Here is a 16648-nt window from a genome sequence, read left to right on the forward strand (position 1 = left end):
ACTTATGAAGCTGCAGATACATGATGAGACCCCCAACCAGCTATGACCCATATGATCTTTTTCTAACACGCTACAAAATGTATCTATGGGTAATCCTATGCTTTTCTGTTTAAGTAAAAATATAAAGTGATATAATACCTGGAAATAACTGGTCACAGTAAACAGAAGGGTTGAGAACAAACACAAAATATTTTTTTTTCTAAAATTGTGTAAATATCTGATGAACAGGCTGGGCGTGATGGCTCACTCCTGTAATCCCAGCACTTTGGGAGGCTGAGGCAGGCAGATCACCTGAGGTTGGGAGTTCGAGACCAGCCTGACCAACATGGAAAAACCTGGTCTCTACTAAAAATACAAAATCAGCCGAGCATGGCGGCGCATGCCTGTAATCCCAGCTACTTTGGAGGTTGAGGCAGGAGAATCACTTGAACCCGGGAGGCAGAGGTTGTGGTGAGCCATTGCACTCCAGCCTGGGCAACAAAAGCGAAACTCTGTCTCAAAAAAAATATATATATAAAAGTGTATGTTCATCAGATATATATTTTATATATATATATATATACACACACACACACACTTTTGAAAAGAGATATATGTTCTATGCATTATGAGTTACTTAAGCCATTGTGTTGGCAGTACATTATATTGCAAGCTATTCAAGTCTTAATTTTTATATTTATCAGCACATAAATTTGATCATGTGTGAACAATGGAATATACCCAGTTATACACTAGTAGATATTTAACAACTGTTTCTCTGAAAACCAGAAGTAGCCATTATTGTAATGTGTATTAATTTTTGTGATATAAATATTCCCATTATGGCTGGTTTCAAACTGCCAACATGACAGTGAACACACAGTTGGGAAGAGAAGCTCACAATAGGCTCTGGTCAGCCAGTGAGAGTCAGCTGCAGCATGTCACTCACCCTTTTTCCTAAGTTGTTTGTTATAATGCATGCCCATCTATATGAATTCCTCAGTAATTCAGACTTATTCATATGCACTGGAAACTTGACTGATATAGAGCTCTTCCTCAAAGATTCTTGGTTGTGTTGCTATTGTCATCATGATGCCATCTGCAGCTCTATCCCTCTCCTTACAAGGCAGCATAGTGTGGTTATGCTGTAAATGTAACTTCTGAGACTATCTCCATATGTGAAAACCAGTATAATAATACCTGCCTTTTCTACTTCATCATGTATTGAATATAAAATGCTTTACAAATAATGGTTAATTTTATGTTCCCTCTTGCTTTCTTTTTTCCTTTGGCACAATACTTTTAATCCATGGCCTTAGATCTTCAAACTCAGTAAAGGTTATCTTCTGAGGTACTTTAATTTAATGAGGTTTACCTAGTGAAGACAACTTACCTTTGTATAGCTCTAAAAATGGCAGGGTTGCTGTCAGCTAACCATGTCCTAACCGTCAGCTTTGTGGTTGAATGCTTCAGTTGCTTCTTCTTCCAAATCAATGGAGCCAATTAGTTCACTGATCTTTATGAAAATGAAAGTAACAAGAAGAGTTGCATTTTCTGTCTTCCTATTTGAAAATTTATCAAAACTGACCCCAGTTTAGTGAAGTGTCAACAGGTATGTGTATGTTTGAATGTATGTATTTACAATAAGGAAGGCATCTGAGAGAGGACTCTATGCTTAAAAAGTAAACTTTATGGAGAAAGATTCTAATATTTCTGGAAGCTAATTCTTGTGTGCTATGGACAATAGAAATATTTGGTCTATTTCACTTACTTCCCTTACCATATGTTGTTTTCTTTGCAGCATTTGGTACTACTGTTGACTAGCTCCTTGAAGTATTTTTCTTGATGGTTTCCTTGACACTGTTCTCATAATTCTCCTCCCACCTTCTCAGTTTATCCTTATCAATTGCTTTATTGGACTCCTCTTTCTTTGCCTGTCCTTAAAATACCATAAATTTTTGAATGACATTCATTTGTTTTTTCCTTCCCAATTCTGCATACCTTTCTTGGCCACACATAGTCTTACCATCTTTCTGCTCCTGGAACCCCACCCTGTTTTGCCTATGGTCCCCCCATTCACTTACCATTTCTAACTGGCTGTTGCTCATGGTATGTCATGATATGTAGGAGGAGAAAAGTGAGCTTACTAATTCTCTACTGTAACTTTACTGTAATTTCCTTGGTTCATAAGTGGAAATAAGAAATAAAGTTACCTTTAACAAAGATTAAAACAAACTTTACTAAGAAAGAATGGTATTGCCAAATTATTGTATCAGTCTTTACCAGGGTTGAGCTTTAGGTTTATTTAATTGTTACATCACTTGTTTTTCTCTACTTTTAATGACTAGTACATATGGAATAAAACAATCATGTTCTTGATGGGTGATATGGTTTGGATTTGTGTCCCCACCCAAATCTCATGTTGAATTTTAATCTCCAGTGTGGGAGGAAGGGCCTGGTGGGAAGTGATTGGATCATGGAGGTGGTTTCTAAAGGTTTAGTACCATCCCCCTAATGCTGTCTTGTACAGTTCTCCCAAGATCTGCTTGTTTAAAAGTGAATAGTACCCTCTGTCCCCTCTCTCTCCTACTGGCCATGTGAAGATGTGCTTGCTTCCCCTTCACCTTCCGCCATGATTGTAAGTTTCCTGAGGCCTCCCCAGAAGCAGAGGCCTGTAGAGCCAGCAGAACCACAAGCTGATTAAGCCTATTTTCTTTATAAATTATCCAGTTTCGGGTATTTATTTGTAGTAGGGTGAGAATAGACTAATATAATGGGTATGGAAGGAAAAGGATTTTGGTGAAAAGATTTTGATGTGAGGAAAAACAAACTTGAAAGCACGTTAGACTACATCTTCTTGTCTTTACTTGGCCTCTCCCTTCTGTGTCCTCTTACAGAGAACTAGGTTGGAGTTTTAGTTTTCCTTTTCTCCCAAGTGTAACTTGGAAGTCATGAAACTTCAAAATCTATCTTGAGATTTTAGGGAGGATGAAAGCAGTTCAGAAATGTTCTCTCCTTCCTAGTCAGCTGTACTGAGTGTTAAATTTTTTCATAAAGTATAATGTAAAATTGTGTCTAAAAACGTTTTTAAAATGTATATCATCAATTTACTGAAAGTTATGTCTGCTTACAAATTATATAGTATCCTAGTCCTCTTCCTGGAACTGTAGTTTTGGTGGGTTTTTTTGGTACCATTTATTTATATGCTAAATGTGGTGGAAAATGTATAAAATCATAGCAGATAAACTTTCTTGTCTGTGTTTTGACCTCGCCTTTTAAATCTGCAGTCAATTAGAGGAAAATGTTCTTAATTTCTTAGTTTCTACCAGTTACCTGGCTCTCTCAAATGCATCCCCAGAACCTAGAAGTTTATTGTGTATTATTCTAATTTGAAAGCTGTTGTCATCTAGTTTTATTTTCTAAGACTAAAGTTTAGAATCCTCTTGATTCACCCCACAGGTTTTCATTCAATACACACAGTGAATATCTTCCTTATGTTAGTCACTGTGGTAGATGCTTAGAATACAAAGTTGTGTAAGTCATGGTCCCTGTCCTCAAAAGTACCTCATCGTCCAGTAGGGAGACAGGCATAAAAACAGGAAATTACATTACAGAATGATAAGTACCATTAGAAAGGAGAGCACAAGGAACAGTGATCCAAGGAAGAGAAATTAATTTTGCCTGGAGAGTAGGGAGAGCTTCTGCCTTAAGGAAGGTCATGCTTGAATTATTCCTTGAATGATGAGTGGATTTAGTAATCTCTGTTCAAGAGTTTTGTCCCAATTAACAGGTTGATACCAAAGAGGCCAGGTCTTCCCTTCAATGGAGGACATTAAAATGATTCTGAATTAGAACATAATGTGTGTTCTGATACAGTTCCTCTGTGGAGGTAGCTCTTAAAGTTATATAAATTTGTAACTCCTAGTTTAAGATGACTCTTGAGTTACGCTTTGGGTTTTTATTTCCCTACTCTCTGCATATGGATTTTCTTCTATCACTCAATCGTCATTCTCTTAATGCTTTTAAAAGGGTTTTTGTGGTAGGCAGAATAATGATTCCCCCTCCGAAGATGCACCCACAGTCTCCAGATCCTGTGAATATATTACTTTACATGCAAAAGGAGCATTAAAGTGGCAGGTAGAATTAATTATTGCTAATTATCTGACCTTAAAATAACATTATCCTGGATTAATTTGGAGGGCCCAAGGTAACCAAGGGTTCTTAGGTGTAGAAAAAGAAGGCAGAGGGCTGTCAGAATGACATGATATGAGAAAGACTCAACTGGCCATTGCTGACCTTGAAAATGGAAGAAAAGGCCACAGTCAAAGAGTGCTGATAGCCTCCAGAAGCTGGAAAAGGCAAGGGAATGGGCTCTACCCTGAAGCCTCCAGAAAGAATGCAGCCCAGCCTACACCTTGATTTTAGCCCAGTGAGACTCATTTAGACCTTTTGACCTCCAAGACTGTAAGAGAATAAATTTGTGTTATTTTAAAACATCCAGTTGGTGGTAATTTGTTACAGCAGCAATTGGAAACTAATGCAGCTCCTAAAGTCTTCCTCAATTATTACTTCTCATCTTACACATTGCTCACACTCCATTCTGCCTCATGGCTTCACAGAGCTCCCTTGCTTCTTTAAACCTTCAACTGTCTACCAGGGCCCACGTTCTCCAGGTTCATTTGTTAATTAAGAAATCCTTGCCTAATTTCTATTTATTACTGTTTCAGTACAAACCAATATCCAGCATCTCACATTTATATTTTCTCATATTTCCTTCTAAGTTTGCCATCAGGTCTCAAATTCCAATTATTGTATGCCTTGGCTCTTGCCAACATTCCCCTCTCACCCCCCAAGCAAACTAACCTTTTTTATTACCCATTCAATCTCATTCTTCTTAGAAAGATTCTGTTAATTGAAAAATAAAGTGGTGCATTGGGAGCATTTTGTGACGGAACTGGGTGACTAACCGAAGTCCAAGATTACTCCTGGTCTACTGCAAAATGAAAAAGTTCCTTATAAAGTAGTGGTAGGGGCTGGGGGAGAATAGGCATGGGCATACATTGGTCATGTATGAACATACTTCCAAACTGACTAAAGGGCATGGTTATCTGTTTTGGGGTACATGTCCAAGTTGCTGTTCTCCCAGGCAGTTTTCATCATTCCTAACCCATGTCCATCATGGTTTGGTATACCAAGGCATGGCGGTGGAGATGTTACTATTAAGAGATGAAGTATGTCTGAAAAACACTGCTATGGGAGACAAGTGGGCAAAAGTTCAAATGAGAGGTAGCTGAAGGAGAAAAAAAGTTTCTTGGGGGCAGTTTTAGACCATAGACCTGGACATTCTGGGATCTAAAGAGTTTTACTGATGAGTCATTCATGAGTGAATCAAAGCAACTCATTGCTCTGCAAAGTTCTTAGAAATAGTGTGCTCTCCCCAAGTTGCATCTTCTCCATACTTTTCTCCCCAAAGGAACATGTTCCTTTAAGTTACAACTCAGGAGAAAATACCTTCCAATAATGTGCTGGTGGGAGAAACAGAATCTGAGTCAGAGTGACCCTCAGAGGTAATGTTTATTGATACGTTTTAACTTGTTGTAGTCCATGTCACTTTTCTTTTTCTGTGTCTTAGAGGGAATCTAAAACACAGTCCTCATCTTCCTGTCCTTATGTTGCAGTATGTGGTTTGGTTTCTTTATTTCAGTATTTAATTTGCCTAAACTTTATCTTTTTATTTCCAGTTTCAGAAACTATGTAATGTTCTAAAAAGTGATTTTAAATGTGGGAACAACCTGGAGTCCTTGATTAAAATATCAATGGGTAGTACCAATTTTTTTTTAAGTATGGTAAGGGTGGTTTTTAAAAAGTCAGTTCTATATTTCAAAAGCATGAATAAAATATTATAAGGGGAAATGATAATTTCCTGTCTGTGGCAGGAGTTGAAAGCCAGTGGCTGGGGTAGGTTGGGCACATTGTAACTGAAAAAAGAAGCCATTGAAAAAAGAACTGAATCAGAGAGGGTGAACTAGGAATATCACAGTAGGGGATGAAGGACAAAGCGTCCGTAGTCCCAGATCCACAGAAGGATGTCATGGATATTCTTAACAACAGAAAGATAATATTAAGAAATAATTTCAATTTTAAGTAAAAGTAATCAATAGGGAAAGAAAATAACAAAGGCATTATCTAGAATGATGTATCTTATAAGCTGGGAAAGGAAGAGGGACAAGGAAGGAATTTACTTATCTTGGGAACTAAAGAGGGGTGACCAGATGCTCACTTGTTCTTGGAGTATAATTCTGGCCAAGTTAATCTTACAGTAAAACTCCAACCTGAGAATAATATTGATAGATATGTGTCAGACACTGGCCTATAGGATATATATGTAATCCCTGTGTTAGTTCATTCTTGCACTGCTATAAAGAAATACATGAGACTGGGTAATTATAAAGAAAAGAGGTTTAATTGGTTCATGGTTCTATAGGCTGTACAGGAAGCACAGCAGCTTCTGCTTCTGGGGAGGCTTCAGGAAACTTACAGTCATGATGGAAGGTGAAGAGGAAGCAGGCATGTCTTACACGGCTGAAGAAGGCGCAAGAAAGAGGAGGACGGGAGATGCTACACACTTTTAAATGACTAGCTCTCGTGATAACTCACTCACTGTACAGTACCAATGGGGTACGGTGCTACCTGTTCATAAGAACTCTGCCCCCATGATCCAGTCACCTCCCACCAGGCCCTTCCTCCAACACTGAAGATTACAATTTGACATGAGATTTGTGTGAGGACACAGATCCAAACCATATCAATCCTCAAAACAGCCTTATGAGGTAGATAGTGTTACTATCATCTACATTTTTAGCTGGGGATATTGAAGCATGACTACTGGCCAAAAATGCCAGTGCTTATACGTAGTGGATATGAGATTTGAACCCAGACCATCCAACTCCAAGTTTAGCAACTGTGCCACACTGCCTTGGGAAGAGACTTTGGACAATGAAATTGTGGGATGATGGTTTGTTCTAGGAATGGACTGATACATTAAAGACTGAGCTGTTCTCTGTCATGGCAGAAATGGGATGAGAGTTGAGGAGCAAACATTGTTTCATTGCAACAAGGTAACAACAACATAAAAGAACAAAGACAGCCCATCAGTATTTGCAGTGTAGAACTCCATCCTAACATTCTGGGGGTTTTAACCGTCTGCATAATGCAAGGTTAGTGAGTAGAACTTGCGGAGGAGAGGAGAGGGAAGCTTGGAGCAGGATTTCAGAACCAGAGGTTCTCAGGAATTGGTGCTATGATCAGAATGGAGAGGTAGAGTCCAAGAGGTGTTACTGAAACAGCAGGGGTTTGGTCTAGGTCCTGCTCCTCGCTGCACAGAATGCCAATCACTGAGATGACAAGTACTGCCAAGGAAAAAGGCTTTAATCAGGTGCTGTAGCCAAGGAGATGGGAGCTCAGTCTCAAAATCAGCTCCCTGACTGACTAAACTAGGGCTTTATATAGCAGGGAAGAAATGTAACAATATGTAAAAAAATAGGAACTGGGTGAGAGGGGTGCGGAAGGAGACATCTGGTATGGTGATCTGGTGAGTTTTAGTTCTTTGATACTTTTTTCAGAGTGGCCTGAAGGTCTTTTCCTGAGGAAGTGTATTAGTCTGTTTTCACACTGCTATGAAGAACCACCTGAGACTGGGTAATTTATAAAGGAAAGAAGTTTCATTGACTCACAGTTCAGTGTGGCTGGGGAGGCCTCAGGAAAATTCCAATCGTGGCAGGAGGTGAAGGGGCAGCAAGGCACCTTCTTCACAAGGTGATAGGAAGGAGAATGAACTACCAAACACTTATAAAACCATTGAATCGGCCGGGCGCGGTGGCTCACGCTTGTAATCCCAGCACTTTGGGAGGCCGAGGCGGGCGGATCACGAGGTCAGGAGATCGAGACCACGGTGAAACCCCGTCTCTACTAAAAATACAAAAAATTAGCCGGGCGTGGTGGCGGGCGCCTGTAGTCCCAGCTACTCGGAGAGGCTGAGGCAGGAGAATGGCATGAACCCGGGAGGCGGAGTTTGCAGTGAGCCGAGATTGTGCCACTGCACTCCAGCCTGGGTGACAGAGCAAGACTCCGTCTCAAAAAAAAAAAAAAAAAAAAAAAAAAAACCATTGAATCTAGTGAGAACTCACTCACTATCATGAGAACCGCATGGGGGAAGCCACCACCATGATGCAATTACCTTCACCTGGTCTCTCCCTTGACAAGTGGGGATTATGGGAATTATGGGGATTACAATTCAAGATGAGATTTTGGGTGGAGACACAGCCAAACCATATCAGGAAGGAACTCAGATAAAACAAATACAAGTTTTAAGCTTTAACAACAGAAGGGTCAATTTCTATGTTTATCCCATAGACAGTTTGTTCTAAGAATGAACTGGTACATTAAAGATAGACCCATCCTCTATCATGACAGCAATGAGATGAGAGTCTATGGGACTGCCTATGGGACTATTGGGTCAATTTCAGAGGGAGATCCAGGACTATGTTGTGAACAGTAGCAAAAATTACCATAAAGGATTTGGATCTTTTTGAAGCTTATTAATAATAAAAGTAGCCTTGTGTTACATCTGCTGTGAAGCTTCCCACCACAGGCAATTTAGGGGCTGCCAAGTTACAGGATCCAGGGGTTACCATTCCCATAGAATATTAATCTGTCTGGAGTTGTGCATAAATGGCCCTTTTGACTTGTATGTGTCAGTGGAGAGGAACTTGCAGAGTTTGCAGCAATTGCAGTTTCCCTTCGTGACTTTAGAAGATAGGGATGCCTGGTGTCCTCATGCTTTCTGTATCTCAGAACTCTCTTGAGTTGATAAGGACTTTCCAATCAGCCTTTTTCATTATCTCCTGCCTGCTTTAACTTCAGACACATTCACATTAATCAGTCTTGTCTTATCTGAACAATGAGTGGGGACTAGTACCAGGCACAATGGAAGAGGTAATATTCAGAGGCTTTAATTATATTCACACTTGAGGAGTCTCCTGAAAGAACACTTTGCAAGTCATAAACTATCAGCACCAGAGCTGCCACACACTTGTTTCTAATTATTGATGAGCAGCTGGTTTGGTCGTGGGATGCCTTTCAGGGTATCCTTCAAGTGTTAACTTTGCAGCACCATAGTCCTGGCTCTCTGGACAGAGTTGCTCTAGCCGGGTTACTTTGGTTAGAGTTAGAAGGAATAAACACTGTCAGTTTGATGCCACCAACATTCACTGAGCACCTTCTATGTGCTAGGGTTTTTTTGTGGTTCAATATTCTGTTTGGGATGAGAGAAAAATGATCTCTGCTTTTCAGGAGCTCAAAGTGAAGAAACAAGGAGGAATATAGAAGCAAATCAACACAAATCAGCATGAGAGGTGCTGCGGAGGAGCTACTTTAAGGGGGCAGAGGAAGATGCGGTCAACATTTGGGGAGCTCTGACAGGCACCCAGAGAAGCAGATGCTCGAGCCGGGTTCCTCTGGTCTAATACTTGTAGGTCTCTCCATCTGCGTGGGATCCCTCTATCAGAAGGTATTGACCTTGGCTTCAGAATCACCTGGAAAGTTTGAAAGACCTCAATGCCTAGACTGCAGCCTAGACCAACTAACACTCCCTGGGGGTGGTACCCATGCATCTGTATTTTTAAAAATTCTGCATGTGATATTAATGGGCAGCCAAGTTTGAAAACCACTGTCATAAATCGAGAATTCAGTAATTCAAAAATAAGAGTTAGGAAGATGACTATATTATGGTTTGGAGACTGTTACTATATTCTGAGAGGGCTGGTAGAGAAAAGAATATTGTTGTTCAGAGGAGATCAGTGGTTATACCTAGCCAGGTTCAAATACAGGAGCATCATAGAATTTTACTAACACAGTCGGCCCTCCACATCCGTGGGTTTCACATTCACATATTCAAACAACTGTGAACCAAAAATATTTTTTAAAAAACCAATAAAAATACAACAGTAAAAAATACCAATAAAAAACAATGTGTAGTATAACAACTATTTACATAGCATTTATACTCGACTAGATATTATAAGTAATCTAGAGATGACTTAAAGTATATGGGAAGATGTGTGTAGGCTAAATACAAATACTACACCATTTCATATTACGGACTTCAGCAAACATGGATTGTGGTATCCTCTGGAGTCCTTGAACCAATCCTTGTGATGACTAAGGGATGACTCTATAGTAAAATTGGGAAAATAACATGAGATATTTATGTTATAAATAGGCATGGGAGCTAGGCATGGGATATGAGCTGTGAAGCAACCTGAAGTTAGTGATTTTTTACATGTGTTTTGTATCTCCCACTCCTAAAAAATCTTGGGAAAGCCTGCATCTTAAAGTATATTTAAGAAGGGTTTCTTCTTAAGAAACCAGAGAAGTTCCACCTAAGAATGCAGAGAAAGTTCATACATTTAAGTGTTGAACTTAAAATTATGGAAATTGTTTGCAGATTGTACTATTCTATAAATCCATTTTAGATTTTTAAATTAGTTTCTAAACCTACAAATTCTTTGAAAATAGGCCACCTGGGGCTCACATATGCATGACTACTTCAATTAAACAATAATGATGACAATATTGGTCATATTATATTTATAGCATATCTCAATATATCAGTACTTACCATTTTATTTAATTCCCAGAAAAGTCTTGTAAGGTAGGTAACTATGATTTTTTCCCAGTACTTAGATGAGACTATGAGGCACAGAAATGTTAAAAAAAATTGTCTGGCTATGGGGTCCCATGTAGCCTGAGCTGGGATATAAACCTAGGCATTCTGATCTTCTCCACTCCTTATTCTCTCTTCATTGTGAAAGGGAGTGGCTTGATGCAGTTGAAAAGAAAACTGGTTTGAGAATAAGAAGATAAGGATTCCATGTCTGATTGACCTGCTCTGTGATCTTGAGTTAGTCACTCAGCCTCTCTGAACCTTACTGTTGTCTTTAAACACTGAAGATCAGACATAATATGACATTACAATTTTCCTTGTAGTAATGAGTTGCAGAGGGAATGCATGTTGAAAATCACTTTAGAATCTCACAGATATGTCATTCTTCTGAAGGGCATCATTAAGACATATATGTATACACACACACGCATATACTCTCTCTCTCCCTCTGTGTGTATGTATGTGTGTGTGTGTGTGTGTGTGTATATATATATATACACTGTGTGTGTGTGTGTGTGTGTGTATATATATATAGTGTATATATTGACAGGTACATATGTATTTTTTTCCTAAAACAAAGAGTATAGGGATTCACTTTGCATTTTTGTGTAAGTTTTATAGATAACTATTTTTCTTTTGTCAGAAAATACCACTCATCTTCCCCATCCTCCTTGTAGTTGTAGAGAACTTGCATGAAAGTCAGGTGTGCCAGACAGATTTAACTTTTTTTTTTTTTTTTAACACTAACCTGTGTCCTATAGAGGATGCCCCATCTGGCTCCTTGATCCTTTGCGATCTAGGTGGGTCTTTTTAGCTCTTGATCTGAAACAGAATGGTTCTGAAACAAGCAGCTTAGACCATTTGGGAAATTAATCAGGCAGAGGAGGCAGTTCTGAGTCTCTAACAGGTACATTAAGGAGCATTCTGAAGCTTGTCTAGCTTGACAGGAAATTGCCTGGGGGAACTCTAAGAAATCCAGACAGGCTTGGCTAAGGCAGGCATTGAAGTTTGCAGTTGCTTAGGTTGTCCTATATTGTTAGGACATAGAAAAACTTCAGTCCTAGAAGATGCAATCCATTTGGTACATGATATTGATGGTACTGCAGATATTATTAACAAATTAGGTGGGTACTGGAAGGTCCTCAGTGTGGCCCTACCCTCTTACAGGGTCCTTCATGCTCTTTCCCAGCCTTCTCTCCAAGCTAAACAAGACTTGCTAGACAGATATGTGTATGAAACTAGAATAGAACTGCAGCTCTTGAGGAGTGGTGGTATGTGATTATCTCCAGTAGGTGGTAGAACAGTAGTGAGTGAGTGCCATCCAGGAGGGGGCCAGAAGGGAGCGGTGCTGCTACCTCCTCCCTCCCTGCAGCCCCAGGTCCCATGGTCTTCACAGTTGCGGCCACTGCCCTCCGTCAGCGCCTCACCATCTCTCAGCGGGACAAGTGCCACAGACTCTTGACTGTTTTGGAGGCTCTCCTTGGGCCTTCCTGGTGTCAGTCCAACCTCTTCATCATGACCAGGGCTGTCTTAGCAAACACTAAGTTGGTCACCATCAGCACCCGTGGATAGCAGGATAAAATCTAAACTCCTCAGCATAACATCAAAACCCCTTCACATCTGACTTCAGTCTTCCTGGTCCCCCTGGAGGGGGCTGGTCTCACAATAGTCTTGTAATAGTCCACTCTCCCATCTCAACTGATTGCTGATCTGCCTGTAGGGAGCCAGAAAAGACAAAGATGAGGAAACCGAGCCAGATAGAGACCAGTCATGCTCTTCTCTGTCTCTCCATTTTACCTGCCCCTTAGCCACCGAGACACTGTTTGTGGTGGCTCCCACCTTCTAATCTTGAAGGAGTTTACTTCTTTAAAATCCACAACTCCTGTAGTGCTTTCTCACTCTATAATCTGTATATCCCCACAAAGCAAGAAGATTTTTGTCAAATCTGACCTTCTGTAATTTGTGTTTAAGAAACATTGAATATGAGTTTTCAAACTACTATGTATAATTCCCACTTCCAAAGGACAATCCGAAACAACTCTTATCTCCTCCTTCCTTAAGAGTCACATCAGGAGGTTTTAATGATACATTAACTCATCAAAAATATTAATTAAGCTTCTAAGATAGAACTAGAATTAAACTCAGATTCCCCACTATCTACTTTGCACAGACAGTGTTTCATGCTTGCCTCTGGCTTTACTCTGTTGGCTGCCAACCGTTGGCCCCAACGAGAGGGAGATTTACAGTGAAAACAGTGGAGCTTACATTTTAGGGCCTATGCTTTGACTGTGTCCTTCCCAAGTCTCTGCAAATAGCTATAGCAATGTGATACATGGTTACATGTTTGTAAAGCTGGTAAAAGTGAGACATTTTAACTGCATTAGGACCAGAGTCTCTTTCCTTTCTGATTTCCCTTCTGTGATACCTCCTTTGGTGACAGGTAGTGCTAGAATAGATATTCGTAAGTTTAGTTGAGGATACATTCAATGAGTTCAGTGGGATTTATTCATGCCCTTTACAATCACTCCTGTGTACAGTTAAGTTACCGTGTATGGACGCATGATATTCTTACAGAGGGTCTGGAACCAGAATCTCTTGGAACAGGGCCAGAGAGGGCAGGCTTCATGAGGTCTGGGAGTAAGGCTTTCAGTTGTGTGTGTGTTTGTTTGTTGGCTTATCATTGAGTCCCCAGGACTGCATTGGCTCAGAATAGGTGTTTAATAAATGCTGATGAAATGAATTTTTATGCACAGAAAGCCTTGAGAGTGACTGTTTCTGCTTATGTAATATCTTATAGAGCAAGACTGCAGATCAAGATTTTCCAACGTGGTGCTGACTTTTTTGAGAACAGTTAATGAGAACTGGGAAAGTCCTTGTAGACTGTCCAATCCAGTGGCTTTCAAATGGAAAGCGTGAAAGGACAAAGAATTACATGGATTCTTTTCTGAACTGCTTTTTTCCAGTGATGCCATGTTCTGTAAGACTTCATGTGAAGGTGTGGAGGACAGGTAATGTCTGAATCTTCCAGGCAATGAGAGGGATGGTGTGAGTCTGGAAATTCTTTGTGATGGTCTGAAACTCCCCTTACTCCAGTTAAGAACACTGACTTAATTCGATCTGTTTTTTTAACAAATGGCCTCTGAGACCTAGAGCAGTGAAGATAAGGACTCTTACCCGGTTACAGAGTGGAGTCAGGGCTAGAACACAACTGTTAAAAATTTCAAATACAGTGTTCTTTCTACAATATTGTGCCTACTTCTGCACTTCTGCTTATAGTCAACTTCCTTTTTCTTTAATTCTCCAATAGTTAGAGGGCACATCACAACTTATACACTTGCTCTATATTGTTTTACATTGCTTCTCATGGTTTCTCGTGCATAAGTGTAGTATTTTATTATATTTTAAATTTTCTAAGAACAGGTAACATATTTTAAACTTCCTTTGCAATTCTGCATGTAACTAACACATTGATGATAAGCTAATAGTAAGAGAACAAAATAGTTGATGATTAGTTTATTAATATCTCAAAATAATCAGTTTGATGTGCTAAGATGCTATTAGGTACAACATTTCAAGTATACATGCAATTCTTGTTAGAAATATTATCCACCTTTTGAAATACATGTTGATTATAAAGACTAACATGGGCTGTGGGCATAGGTACAGTAACAGCATACCATAGGCCAGAGAAAGAGTTGCCTTTGGAGGTCCAAGATCAAGAAGCAGGATGTCTAACAAGGTTCTTGAGAATTCTAGGGCAGCCAGTACTCAAAAGGCAAGATTTGATTGTGAATGATTTCATGCAGCTCTGTTGGTTAATAAGCAAATCTTGCCCACACTTGTGGATAACATGGAAGCTACCTGAGCAGGTAAAGGCTAAGACAGAAGACCTATGAACAGAACTAGGGTTTTGAACATGGAACATAGATAATTCACCAGGAACTTGGTTACTTTGTTGTACATTTTATGCTTTTATATTTCTTCTTCCCTTTCATTTCCATGCAATGTATTTATAACTTTAGCTAGATTTTTAGATTACTGCCAGACAAATTCAGTCAATTTAATTAATTAGGCAAATTAAAGTGAAAATTATTTTTTAGGGGCTGTTAAAATTTACAAGATGTTAGCACATTCTTCTCATGTGCTTTGGTTATTATTATAAATGTTGTTTAATAATTAGCCATGTGTTGATTGTTAGTTTGGGGAATGATTTACATGTTTAAAATTGGAGAAATCATTCTGGCTATGGCTGCCTCTTAATTTACTTATATGTTTTTTTCCCATCACACAGTGTTTGACTTTTACAACCACATAAATTTTGATTAGAACCTGAAATAATTCTGTAAAACAAGATGATGCTTTTTTGTTCTGCTCAATCTTTGTATCATAACCTTCACTTCTCAATGCTCAAATGATAGAATGAAAAGTGGACAATTCTTGACTGCATCGTGTTGCCCCTTGTGTTGCTGTACTGTTATTTCACACTTGATACATTCACATTTTTTCTATACTTAAGAATTTTCTCAAAAATTATACTCTAAAGTGCATGAGGACAGACTATGTCTTTTATTTTATTTTATTTATTTTATTTTATTACTTCAAGTTCTGGGATACATGTGCAGACCGTGTAGGTTTGCTACATAGGAATACGTTTGCCGTGGTGGTTTGCTGCACACCTATCAACCCCTCTTCTGGGTTTTAAGCCTTGTATGCATTAGGTATTTGTCCTAATGCTCTCCTTCCCCTTGCTCCCAACCCCCACACAGGCCCTGGTGTGTGATGTTCTCCTGCCTATGTTCATGTGTTCTCATTGTTCAATTCCCACTTATGAGTGAGAACATGTGGTGTTTGATTTTCTGTTCCTGTGTTACTTTGCTGAGAATGATGGTTTCCAGCTTCATCCATGTCCCTACAAAGGACGTGAACTCATTCTTTTTTATGGCTGCATAGTATTCCATGGTGTATATGTGCCACAGTTTCTTTATCCAGTCTATTGTTGATGGGCATTTGGGTTGGTTCCAAGAAGAGGAGAGAAAGAGACTATACCTTATTAATTCTATTAGATTGGTGTCTTAGTAATTCTAGTAGGTTGGTGCAAAAGTAATTGCGGTTTTTGCCATTACTTTCAATTGCAAGAACTGCAATTATTTTTGCATCAATATATAATACATGTCTTGTAGTAGTAGTTTCCAGACTAGCCACATCAGAATCACCCAAGGTGTCTTTTAAAAAACCTAGAATCTAGGATCCCAGCTTGGGAATTCTAAAAAGTTTCAAGAAGGGTCTCAAGATTCTGATTTTTTTAAAAGCTCATCCAGATAATTTTTCTGGACAGTCGATTTTGAAAGTCACTGGTCTATAGCATGAAACACTGCCTTGCATTTAGTAATTGCTCAACGTGTTCTTTTGTTTATTTTGAAACTTACATCACTCAAGAGAGCCATGTAAACCAGGTCTAGCATGTTTACTTTTTTATTTTCTCTTTTATTTTATTTTACTCTAAGTTCTGGGATACATGTGCTAATTATGCAGGTTTGTTACATAGGTATACATAGCTTCTGCACAGCAAAAGAAACTTTCTTCAGAGTGAACAGGCAACCTACAAAATAGGAGAAAAGTTTTGCAATCTATCCATCTGACAAAATTCTAATAACCAGAATCTATAAGGAACTTAAACAAATTTACAAGAGAAAAACAAACAACCCCATCAAAAAGTGGGTGAAGGTTATGAACAGACACTTCTCAAAAGAAGACATTTATTTTCTCTTCTTGCTGCTTTGCCTTGCTTCACTGACTACCTGACAAAAACCAATTCAGATGCATTCTTTTTTTGTTTTATGGTGCATATTGATAAAATAACCAAGACTTTTTATTGCTTCTTCAAAACTACTTGAAAAATCTGATGGTGCTTTTTAAAATTTGCATTAGTGCTTTGTGGTACAAGAC

General features: G+C 39.1%; 1 long non-coding RNA gene across 1 annotated transcript in view; it reads left to right on the forward strand.

Annotated features, from left to right (window-relative positions):
* Nucleotides 1–16648, forward strand: part of LOC134737051 (uncharacterized) — a 345347-nt gene that overhangs the window by 131447 nt on the left and 197252 nt on the right. The window lies entirely within an intron of this gene.

This window comes from Symphalangus syndactylus, chromosome 6 (genome assembly GCF_028878055.3).
Source record: "Symphalangus syndactylus isolate Jambi chromosome 6, NHGRI_mSymSyn1-v2.1_pri, whole genome shotgun sequence".
Taxonomy (NCBI): domain Eukaryota; kingdom Metazoa; phylum Chordata; class Mammalia; order Primates; family Hylobatidae; genus Symphalangus; species Symphalangus syndactylus.